At 34.1% G+C, this 10,923-nt stretch overlaps 1 long non-coding RNA gene across 1 annotated transcript; it reads left to right on the forward strand.

The window, feature by feature from the left end:
- Positions 1–5,348: 5,348 nt before the first annotated feature.
- On the forward strand, positions 5,349–10,723 carry LOC143079482 (uncharacterized). The gene is made up of 2 exons (XR_012979418.1): positions 5,349–6,752; positions 8,602–10,723. It is a non-coding gene; the product is annotated as an uncharacterized LOC143079482 (long non-coding RNA).
- Positions 10,724–10,923: the final 200 nt, after the last annotated feature.

Here is a 10,923-nt window from a genome sequence, read left to right on the forward strand (position 1 = left end):
AACGAAACTTTAATATATCGTTATCTCGAGAAAACGAAACTGTTATATTGAGATCTCGGATTATTATATCGTTATCTCGAGAAAACGAAACTTTAATATATCGTTATCTCGAGAAAACGAAACTGTTATATTGAGATCTCGGATTATTATATCGTTATCTCGGATTATTTAATCGAGATCTCGGATTGTTAGTTATCACGTGTTAACTGATTACAAAATGGCGGATCAAGAGGTGGCAGGCAACCCGGCGGAAGGAGTAAGTATGATTTGTGTGTTTCAAAGCTTGTTTGAATGACTGTTCACTCGATATGCATGATAAAGAAGCCCGGAAAGTTACTTCCAATATTTGATGTGATCAGGATGTTTCACTATTATAGGTGCATTCACATAGGAATATATGATACGGGTAAGAAATCTGTATGGCAATATGTGAGTGAAGCAATTTCACAAATTCGTCAATTAGTCAATTTTTACAGTAAACAAACATGTCTTATGTAGAACTTGTACTGTTAAACCACTGTCCTAGGTTAAGGGAGGGTTGGGATCCGGCTAACATGTTTAACCCCGCCACATTATGTATGTATGTGCCTGTCCCAAGTCAGGAGCCTGTAATTCAGTGGTTGTCGTTTGTTGTTGTGTTACATATAGAAAATAAGAGGTGGTATAATTGTCAATGAGACAACTCTCCACAATTAACAACTATAGATCACCGTCCGGCCTTCAACAATGAGCAAATTCCATACCGCATACTCAGCTATAGAAGGCCCCGATATGACAATATAAAACATTTCAAACGAGAAAACTAACGATCTTATTTATATAAAAAATGAACGAAAAACAAATATGTAACACATTAAACAAACATATTTATTTTCGTTCATTTATTATACATTAATTAGGGCCTTAGTTTTCTTGTTTGCATTGTTTTACATTTGTCATTTCGGGGCCTTTTACAACTGACTATGCGGTATGAGCTTTGCTCATTGTAAAAGGCCGTACGGTAACCTATAGTTGTTAATTTCTGTGTCATTTTTGGTCCCTTGTGGAGAGTTTTCTCATTGGGAAGCATACCACCTCTTCTTTTTTTATATGCGTATTTTGCGATGTACCTAAACTATTTCAGTCAAAAATATAGACCCTATATATAGTTATGAGATATGATATATAAAAACGATTTCCAAAAACTCTTGGTAAAAAAGATATACATATAATAGCTTGAAAATTCTGAGACAAGTGCCTATGGTGAGTGTTAATGTATTTATGGGTTCGTATATATATGGTATATGAGGCTAATAAAGTTATTTCTCTTTTAGTGTATTACTCAAATTCTTATTTTATTTCAATGTGTTTTGTTTTGTTTCGGTTATTAATTCGTTTCGTTACGTTTCGTTTTGTTTCATTTCTTGTTTTAATTGGACCCTAACATGCATGCATTTAATTATGCAAGCATGGTCTTGTATTGTTTATTTAAGTTTTGGGATGGTTAACTTTCTGTTAGTAAGACCCGTTACGGCCTGTCTTTGAAACTGGATAGGCAAATGCTCACATTAATCTGTCACGGCCGAAACAATGTGCTAATATGTCCTCCTCTACAGCATACCTTATGGTGATGCTCCTTAGTAGGAGGTATTATACACATACAATAAGGTTCATATCTTTCCCCTTTATTATACTTTCCATGAACTAGGTAAGACATGTTAGAATATAGCGTATTTTTCACCACTATTTTTGCAGAAGTTTGCAGTCACTTCGACACATTCAAGATGTTAAGTGATCAGGCGTTCGGGTCGATCCGGCCCCACGTCGATCCGGCCCAAGTCGATCCGGCCCCACGTCTATCCGGCCCATATGTAAAGTCGATCCGGCCCCAATAAAAAATATATTTATAAGGAATAAAAATAAAGATATATATTAATTGTAATTCATAAATGTTTCTGATTTCTTTTAATTATAATGTAAAAGGTGTACTGTGTACGGTAAAAAAAAAGGCCTTTGAAAAATATTTTCTTTAGATGAGCATACAAAAAGGGTTCTGATCTTCTATCTACAATATACTAGAAGTAAAAAAAATATGAAAGTTTCACCTTAGTGAAAGATGATGATGTCGGAATCGTTATATTTTTGTGTTTCGCCAACTTGAAATGTCTTTGATTGTCTATGTAATGAAATAACTCAAGTGATATTTGCATGGATGGCACGGTTAACTATTCGATACATGGGTGTAAAATGGCAACTTCATTCCTCTTGTGTTTGTGTTACTTCCACTTTTTATCAAAATGTGGGATCTGCTTATTGATTTGTGCACAACCCGAAGACTAAATCTCCAGCCCGAGGTAGATAAATTGACTTTAAATGCGCAATGCATACTGCTATTACAAAAATTTCATGCTACTACAATCAACGGTTCAAGGTACTCAGATTAATTATCTTTAATATATTTTTTCCGGAATGGTTACTATTTTCGCGGAAAAGTAGTAAGGTATTTATTTCCGGAAACGTAGACTTTTTTTTTGCGGAAACGTAGATTTTTTTTTGTTGCGGAAACGTAAAACGCCGACTGTAATCCAATACGTCTTTTATCTTGTGTTATAACAAATAGCTACATACACAACGGTACAGGCCGATCCCCAAGCTGATACATACAAATTTTGTTTTTCTTTTTTAAAAGCTCTTAAAATTCTCAAATTGAGAAATGTTGTTAGATTTGCCTAGTCCTTTCTATAAAAGAGAAGACAGAATGCGTTTGTTTTTATATCACAATGGCTTTTCCTTGTGTATTATGGGACCAACATGTGCATTTAGTGTCATTGGTTTGTTATTTTCTTGCAATAAAGAATAATGGATACTCATATTACTTGGTTTTTTTTTATCTACACACAACTATTCAAAGTATTGTCAATTTTAAGAAAAAAATAAATTGACTATATTCGATATTACAAAAGAAAAACAAGTGTAACATGTGTTATAGAAGCCTCTGATGTTACCTGAAAAAAATACCATTAATTATTATTATATAAACACCAAACACCAAACAAAAGATCAAACTACAAAGACCTTGTTGATAACGTAACTTTAATTAATCAGGATACTTTTCAAAGTATTGTCAATTTTAAGAAAAAATAAATTGACTATATTCGATATTACAAAAGAAAAACAAGTGTAACATGTGTTATAGAAGCCTCTGATGTTACCTGAAAAAAATACAATTAATTATTATTATATAAACACCAAACACCAAACAAAAGATCAAACTACAAAGACCTTGTTGATAACGTAACTTTAATTAATCAGGATTTGATTGAATTAAGTGATTACGATTGGCATTACCTTAGTTCACAATCATCAGACAATTATTGAATAAACAAACCAATTATAGACTAATGATTTGGTTAAACAAGACATTAATGATGAGTTAAATTTTTACGGTTCCATTGGACTGTAAATATTTATTGAGCTACTCTGTGTGAGAAGTAAATAAAATAAAAATCGCCATGACATTCAAAGTCAACTTTGAAAATATCTTCACATTTTAAAATATCATTGGAGCTGCTGTACAAATAGACACAATAACTATAGTTCAAAGCCACTTACAACTAATAAAAAAATCATGCATCTAAGACTAAACTAACACTCAGTTACGTATCGATTTAAAGTAGTTCTTTAACTGGTACTTCAATACTTCGTTTACCTGTTGTGATCCATCATCGACACTTTTTGCAAATTCCGTTTATACAGTTCAAATTTGTCACAAATTTCTCCATATAGTGAATATAGTTTATTCATATTTTATTATGGGGCCGGATCGACTTGTGGCCGGATCGACGTGGGCCGGAACGACTTGGGCCGGATCGACTTGGGGCCGGATTGACTTGGGGCCGGATCGGTTTGGGGCCGGAACGACCGGATACCAGTGATCAGCCATACTTAGTTTTATAAAGGACCGACCATTTAAATCTTAAACAGGGGGGCTTTTGTTTAAAGTTCCGAAACAAACAACACTCATTGCGATCCTGAATTTTCAGGAAAAAGACTAGTCAAAATAATTATGACGTCTGGCAAGGCTATTTTAATTTTTTTTCTGGGACGCCTTTCTACGTCTATGACGTCTGGCAAGGCTTTTTTAATTATTTTTTTTCTGGGATGACTTCCTACGATGTAGGATTAATTAAAATAGCCTTGCCATAGGAAGGCGTCCCAGAAAAAAAATTAAAATAGCCTTGCCAGACGTCATAATTATTTGGACTAGAAAAAGACTAATTTGATAGAGGATCTTTTCTGAGGTGGCATTATTATGCTGTATGCAAAGATCTTTCATACAGAATAATAATGCCACCTCAAAGAATAATTAAATGTTCTGGCATTGTCTCACCAACGTTATAAATCCATATTCTTACTGAGAAAAATAAATCAAATCCCCCCCCCCCCCCTCCTCACTCCGGCATTTCAAGTTAAAGGGTAACTGGACCGTTTCACTCTAGTTACATGTTCGCCCTGGCCTAGGTCAGTTTGTGGTGGATTCGTTCGCCCATGGATTTCGTTCGCCCTAGGTTCGTTTCCAATTAAAAATACTTTAGTAATTGTGAAGTCAGCTTCAACTTTTTCTAAAAACCCTGTAAGTTATATCTTTAAGATCACCCTCTGTGTTTAAAAGCAGATTTATCTCATTTGGAAAGGAATATGAAAGAAAAATATTATAATTTGTCTATTATATTAAAATAAGATTATTAAACAAAGGAATCTTAAATTATTGATTATCCCTGAAATCATATTAGGGAGTTTGTATAATAATCATTAACATGTTCAGTGAGTATGTAAAATCACTGGTCATTTTCAGGGATTATATATAATTACTAATGATTTCAGTGATTCTACATATTCCCATAAAAATCAGGGATTCTACATAATGCCTGATTATACAAATTCACTGTAACATATATACATAGACATGATACATGTAGATATAGGAAGATGTGGTGTGAATGCCAATGAGACAACTCTCCATCCAAATAACAATTTATAAAAGTAAACCATTATAGGTCAAGGTACGGCCTTCAACACAGAGCCTTGGCTCACATGGAACAGCCAGCTATAAAAGGGGCCCAAAAATTCGTAATGTAAAACCATTTATATATTATGAAGAGAAAATACATGGTGTCTGTTCTCTCCGAGTTAATGTATAAAATGTATAAATGCAATCTAATTGAAATTAAATCTCTCACTCGCTATTTTTTTTATTCTTGGTCGCTGCGACCAATATATATTTCAATTAGATTGGTATAAATGTGATCAAATACAGAACACGATAAGTCATGACACACCTTGATTTAAAGTCTCAATACAGTAAAACAACTTTATGAAGGGAAAAAAATCACAAAGCACACAAACGTATATACATGTAAAACAATTTAGACAATACAATAAAATTGTATCACAGTGATTACATAACTTGCAGATAAATTAAATGATAGAAAATATACAGCAAAAACAAGATAAAAAGTTGGTGGAATTTCCAACAAACAATAAAATATATGAAACATGTATGAAACATCAGAGTGAACGGACATAGGACAAACAAGAAGTAGAGTGAACAGGTCCTAGGGCAACGTGAATTAGAGCAAACAGACCCGGATTCAAGTTCAAATATCCCTAAAGGACCGACCATTTTAACTTCAGGGGGCCTGACTATTTATAATATCCTGAAATTTGAGGGGGGAAATTATTTGTCCAGGAAGGGTGGAATAAATTGATCTCAACATGCTCAAAGAGAAAAGTGGGCCTCAAAGGTACAGACCATTTGATTTTTCTGAGGGGGGAGGGGGGAGGCATCTGAGTTTTCTTAGATAAAATTATCCTGGCCCTAAATTTGCTGGGGAAAAAAATCTGGGTCCACATGAAAAGCCAACCCATCCCCCCACCCCTGAAAATCAAATGGTCCATGCAACAGTTCTGCCCTTCTCCAAAATAGCTGGATTAACCGTAAATTCCTGTATCTTGGGAAAAACATGCTTTGTTTCGATGTGTGCAATAAATAAATAAAATTTCACGCACTGAAATTTTCTGACTCAACAGAGTTTTATTTGCCTACGGTCCTTTCTGTCCAGATTTAATACACAGACAGTAAGTGTGCATTCATTGTGACATGTCCACAATCTATGTGCCATCCCGATCCCGTCAATCTCTGAAAGCAGAGGACTCCCTAGATCCACATTCTCACTACTGACCTACAGAACTAGAACTCTGTGCTATGGATATTGCGGTTCCGTGTGCCAGGAATACCCGTCGTGAATATGAAAAAGTCTGAAGTAAGCATGTTTAAGTCAGTGCTGGTTGAGTATAACTTAATCAGCCATAACCCCAAAAACTAAAGTAAAGTTTTCCATACGATTATCTGTTTCTCAAAATGGGGAACATCTTTTCTCCCATTGTTGGCGAATTTCCATATTTTTGCGCAACGGCCTGATTTAATATTATTTAATTGAATTCAAAGGTATGTGTTTTCTCCATGGAAGAGTTATTGCCCCTGATAAGCGTTATTTATCGATTTTTTAAATTTTATTGTTTTTATTTATTGACTACTGCCCTGGATTTTTGCTCATCAGTTCGGTAATTTTGTTATTACTCTTGATGTTATTATCATATTGATATTTGTCTTTGTTTTACAGAAAGAAATGGATGACTACTGTGAAGTATTTGAATTTTTAAGAAATGGAAATGCATCAGATGAATCAATACAAACAATTGGAGAAGAGAAGGTACATTATCATTATAACATGTATATTCACATTTCAATACACAATACTACATTATAATTGGGGGTACTTTATACTACCTCAGGCATAGATTACCTTAGCTGGATTTGGCAAAACTTTTATGAATTTTGGTCCGCAATGCTCTTCAACTTTGTACTTTATTTGGCCTTTTTAACTTTTTTGGATTCGAGCGTCAATGATGAGTCTTTTGTAGACGAAACGCGCGTCTGGCGTATATACTAAATTTTGTCCTGGTATCTATGATGAGTTTATTTATACTTTCACAGTTTTAATCATGTTTATAAGCTCTTTAAATTATTTTGCTGGAAGTTTTATGGTATACAAATGTCTGTCTATTTGTCATCCACATGTCACACTGTTAATTAAGGCCACGCTGACTATCAACAGGAGCCCTAAAGTAATTAGATTGTCAGTCCGTCCAAATTGTGTCCGCTCTACATGATTGTTAACCAACATGAGAAAGTGTGTTGCATACAAGAATGCATATAATATGCATATGAATTTAAACCAATTTGTGTCCCCACCACAACTTTCTCTTGTGAGCTCACCTGGACCGAAGGTGCTTGTAAGCTATTGTCATCACTCAATGGTGTCCATTTTGTTTATCTGTTAAGTTAACAAAAGTATGAAGCCACTAAAGGGATTTAGACGAAACATTGCCACAATCCTCTTTAGGGTATATTTTCTTAAAAAATTGTGTCGCACATAGCCATTTTCCGAAAAACATGGCTGCCGTTACTACAAAATAGACCTTGGAGATGTGGACAGCCTATTTGGCCATATCTGGGACTATTATACTAAAAAATAAAAAAAGGCAAATCCAAACTATCACCTATAAATATGACTTTACAACAAACCGAACTTGCGTAATTCTTTTCAATCAAAAGTTATAAGACATTTTATGAATCATATACTTTTTTCCACATCGTCCCCACGCTATTTTAATCCTGAAAATTTCAATGTTTATATGTTAATTTTTACAATTAAGGCGGGATTTGGTGATTTATATTAACTGTCAAAGATCGGGATATCTTTTATCATTAAAGTAATCATGTTTATGTTAAGGATAATCATTACTAATACATTGTAACTATAAAATAGAAAAACAAATTACCGAAATTATAAGATCAAGGCACGATGTCACTGTCAAAACAATATGGCGTATCAATAAATAGCGCAGGTAAAGTCTCGTTCTAACGGCTGTGATGCAGATATTATTACACTGATTGGTGTAACGGTTTCCAGTCCCGTTAGTATTATAGTCCCAGGCCATGTAGAGACTAAAGGAGTCAACATTCCTTCTACCGAATTAGAAGATCTGCTAAAGTCTCCATTGTACGGCAAGTCGTACGACAATCCCTTATTTGGGGTTTATCCCCTTAAACTTCAAAATTGACCATATTTGCTGTTAATTGCATATATTTTGAAAATGGTATTATTAAAGATTATTACATGGCATTTTCCATATCGGCCCAATTAATAGCCAAAGACTCTCATATCGGACCAAGGGCTTTAGCCCAAGGTATAGATATGGGTCAAGGGCTGATAATAGGGTCGATATGGAAAATGCCATATTCTTCTTCTTCTTTATTCTTTCCTCCACTATATAGATCTGGAGTACCAATACTTGTGTAGTGTAGCATGGGTAAGCAACTGAGTAATGTAAGCAACTGTGTGCATGTACAGGAATAATTTACAGTGAATAATAATCTATTTATCACATATTTAGCAATTGAAAAAAAATGAGCTAAAAAGTAAACATTGAATAAAGAGTGTTTAGTTGTTTAATTTCTTTGTTTTTGTACATTCGTTCTTCATTCTTTATTGAAAGCTGAAAGGGAATGACAATGCCAAAAAGCAAGAGAGGAAGATTGAAATTGGGTGGTTTGATTACGATTACAGAAGTAGTGAATATCGTCAAGTCAGGACACTAAATGGGGGAGGCGTAAGATACATCAATGCACCGAAGACCTGGATGCAAGATGATATCCTGCAACATGGGAAGAAGGTATTTTTCCTGAATGGCAAATCGAAAAGAGGAAACGTAACAGATTTTCAATTTGAAGTCGGAAATTTTATGGGAGGCAGAATGGACAATGATTGCACAATTGGAGACCTATATACTTTGACAGGATCAAAACTTCTACGATTTTACATATACAGCAAGAAGTTACCAACAACTGTTGTGGGCTGTTCTGAAATGGAATCTCCATCCGATGATAGTTTACCTGATCACAAATTACTACAAGTAAATAAACAAGTCGCTAACTTATCTTCTGATCCATCAAATGAATCACCTTCAAAGACTTCATCATTAACTCCACAAACAGTCCAGCTAAGAGTTCAAGAGTTTATGAAGACAAGAACCCAACAGTTGCAAAAGTGTTGAAACTTCTAAAGTTTCCTGATGTTCTTGAACTCAAAGAACAGATTGTGGCTGGTTATCTTTAAAAGTTTATAAAAAGTTTAGACGAGAAAGGACTTCAAAACTTTATGCGTTTTTGTACTGGATCAAACCTCATGTGTTACCAATTAAATGTAGCATTTAGTATGCTTTCAGGTTTTGAGAGGAGACCCACAGCTCAGACTTGTGGGAATATGCTACAACTGCCATCTTGTTATGAGTCTGTTGCTGACCTCAGAGAAGACTTTATGAACATATTCAAAACAAACATGTGGGAGATGGATTATGTTTAGTCACTTCTTTGATTGAAGTTTTGACATTCCTTTCTTTTGCTTTTATCACTTACATTCAATAAGTTGGTATTGTATGATTTCATGCAATGATTCAAAGAAGAATCGACAAAATGTAAATTTGTCAGGGACTAAATGCACATTGTTTTAAGATTGTATTGTATGATTTCATGTAATGATTCAAAGAAGAATCAACAAAATGTAAATTTGTCAGGGACTAAATGCACATTGTTTAACCATGCTTACATCAATGCTAGATCACTGCAGCATCCTTTGAGTGACTGGGCTGACTGAATCTAGATATGTTTAACTGAAGATTATAACTGTAGAGTGTATACTTGTCTCAACAAAATAAACATGCATGGTTCAAATGGCATTAAAATATGTCATTTGAAGTTAATCCCACCTCTTGCATTTTTAGGTCACCAGTCTGAAAGTATTATCGATATGGGTCAACTATCCATCATAAACATATTAAAATCTTTGACCCTGTAAAAATCAAAAGGGTCCTGATCTTAACTAGGTAAACATAATCTAAAGGGTTTACTAACAATGTTCAAATGGCTTGAAATAGATCATGAGGGTAGACTCAGTATTTGTAAAGCAGTAAAGCTATCAAAATATTGGTCAGCATATTAATTACATTGCTCCAATGTCTCGTCTTGGAAGATATGTCCCTTTTTTGCCTTTTTTTTAATAAGCTGTAGGAGTACTTTCTGAAAGTATCAGAGAAGTTTCCAGCAACTGGGGTAATTTTAGGCATGTAACCAATAAATAACCTTTCCACCATTATTTTAACTCGTTGACACTTTTATTCAGTGTGAATTACACTTTTTTTTTGAGTCAGAGGTATTCCTGTCGAAATTTTGTTTTCATTTTTTTCAAATTTAGACCAATTTAAATAAGATCATAAAGTTTTTAGCTTTTTTTCTTTATTAAAACTTTAATATCATATGCACTGAATGTAACTTTTTAATGTAAATATTATTAAGTAAACATGATTAAGTTTGCTTTTCAGTTCAATATATAAAATGTACTGAGTATGATGCATTACTGAGAATGGCCTGAGCCTGTATTCATAAAAATACTGAAGTTAAGATTTCCATTTAGAGTACCAGTAGACGTCCATTGCTTTTGAAGAAAAAACTGTCCTTTACGAACAAATATAACCTTAAGATGTGTTATGCATACGGGCCCCCATTTTTCAGCTTTATATTATTTTGTCAGTTTTGTTGACCAAATAAAGATATTGAAGGAGATTTCATGATATTTATTTTTTAGCTTAGTATACCTAGCCGAAGACTATTTGTGCTTTTGCTTTCCATCGTATGTCGCCCGCTGTTAACATTCCGAAAATTTTCTCTCAAAAACCACTGAAGGGATTTACTTTGAACTTGGCACAGTCTATCTTTCATGTCCTTATGCTACATTTTAAGCTCACCTGACCATCAAGTTGCAT

The sequence above is a fragment of the Mytilus galloprovincialis genome, chromosome 6, assembly GCF_965363235.1.
Source record: "Mytilus galloprovincialis chromosome 6, xbMytGall1.hap1.1, whole genome shotgun sequence".
In the NCBI taxonomy this organism is placed as follows: Eukaryota; Metazoa; Mollusca; class Bivalvia; order Mytilida; family Mytilidae; genus Mytilus; species Mytilus galloprovincialis.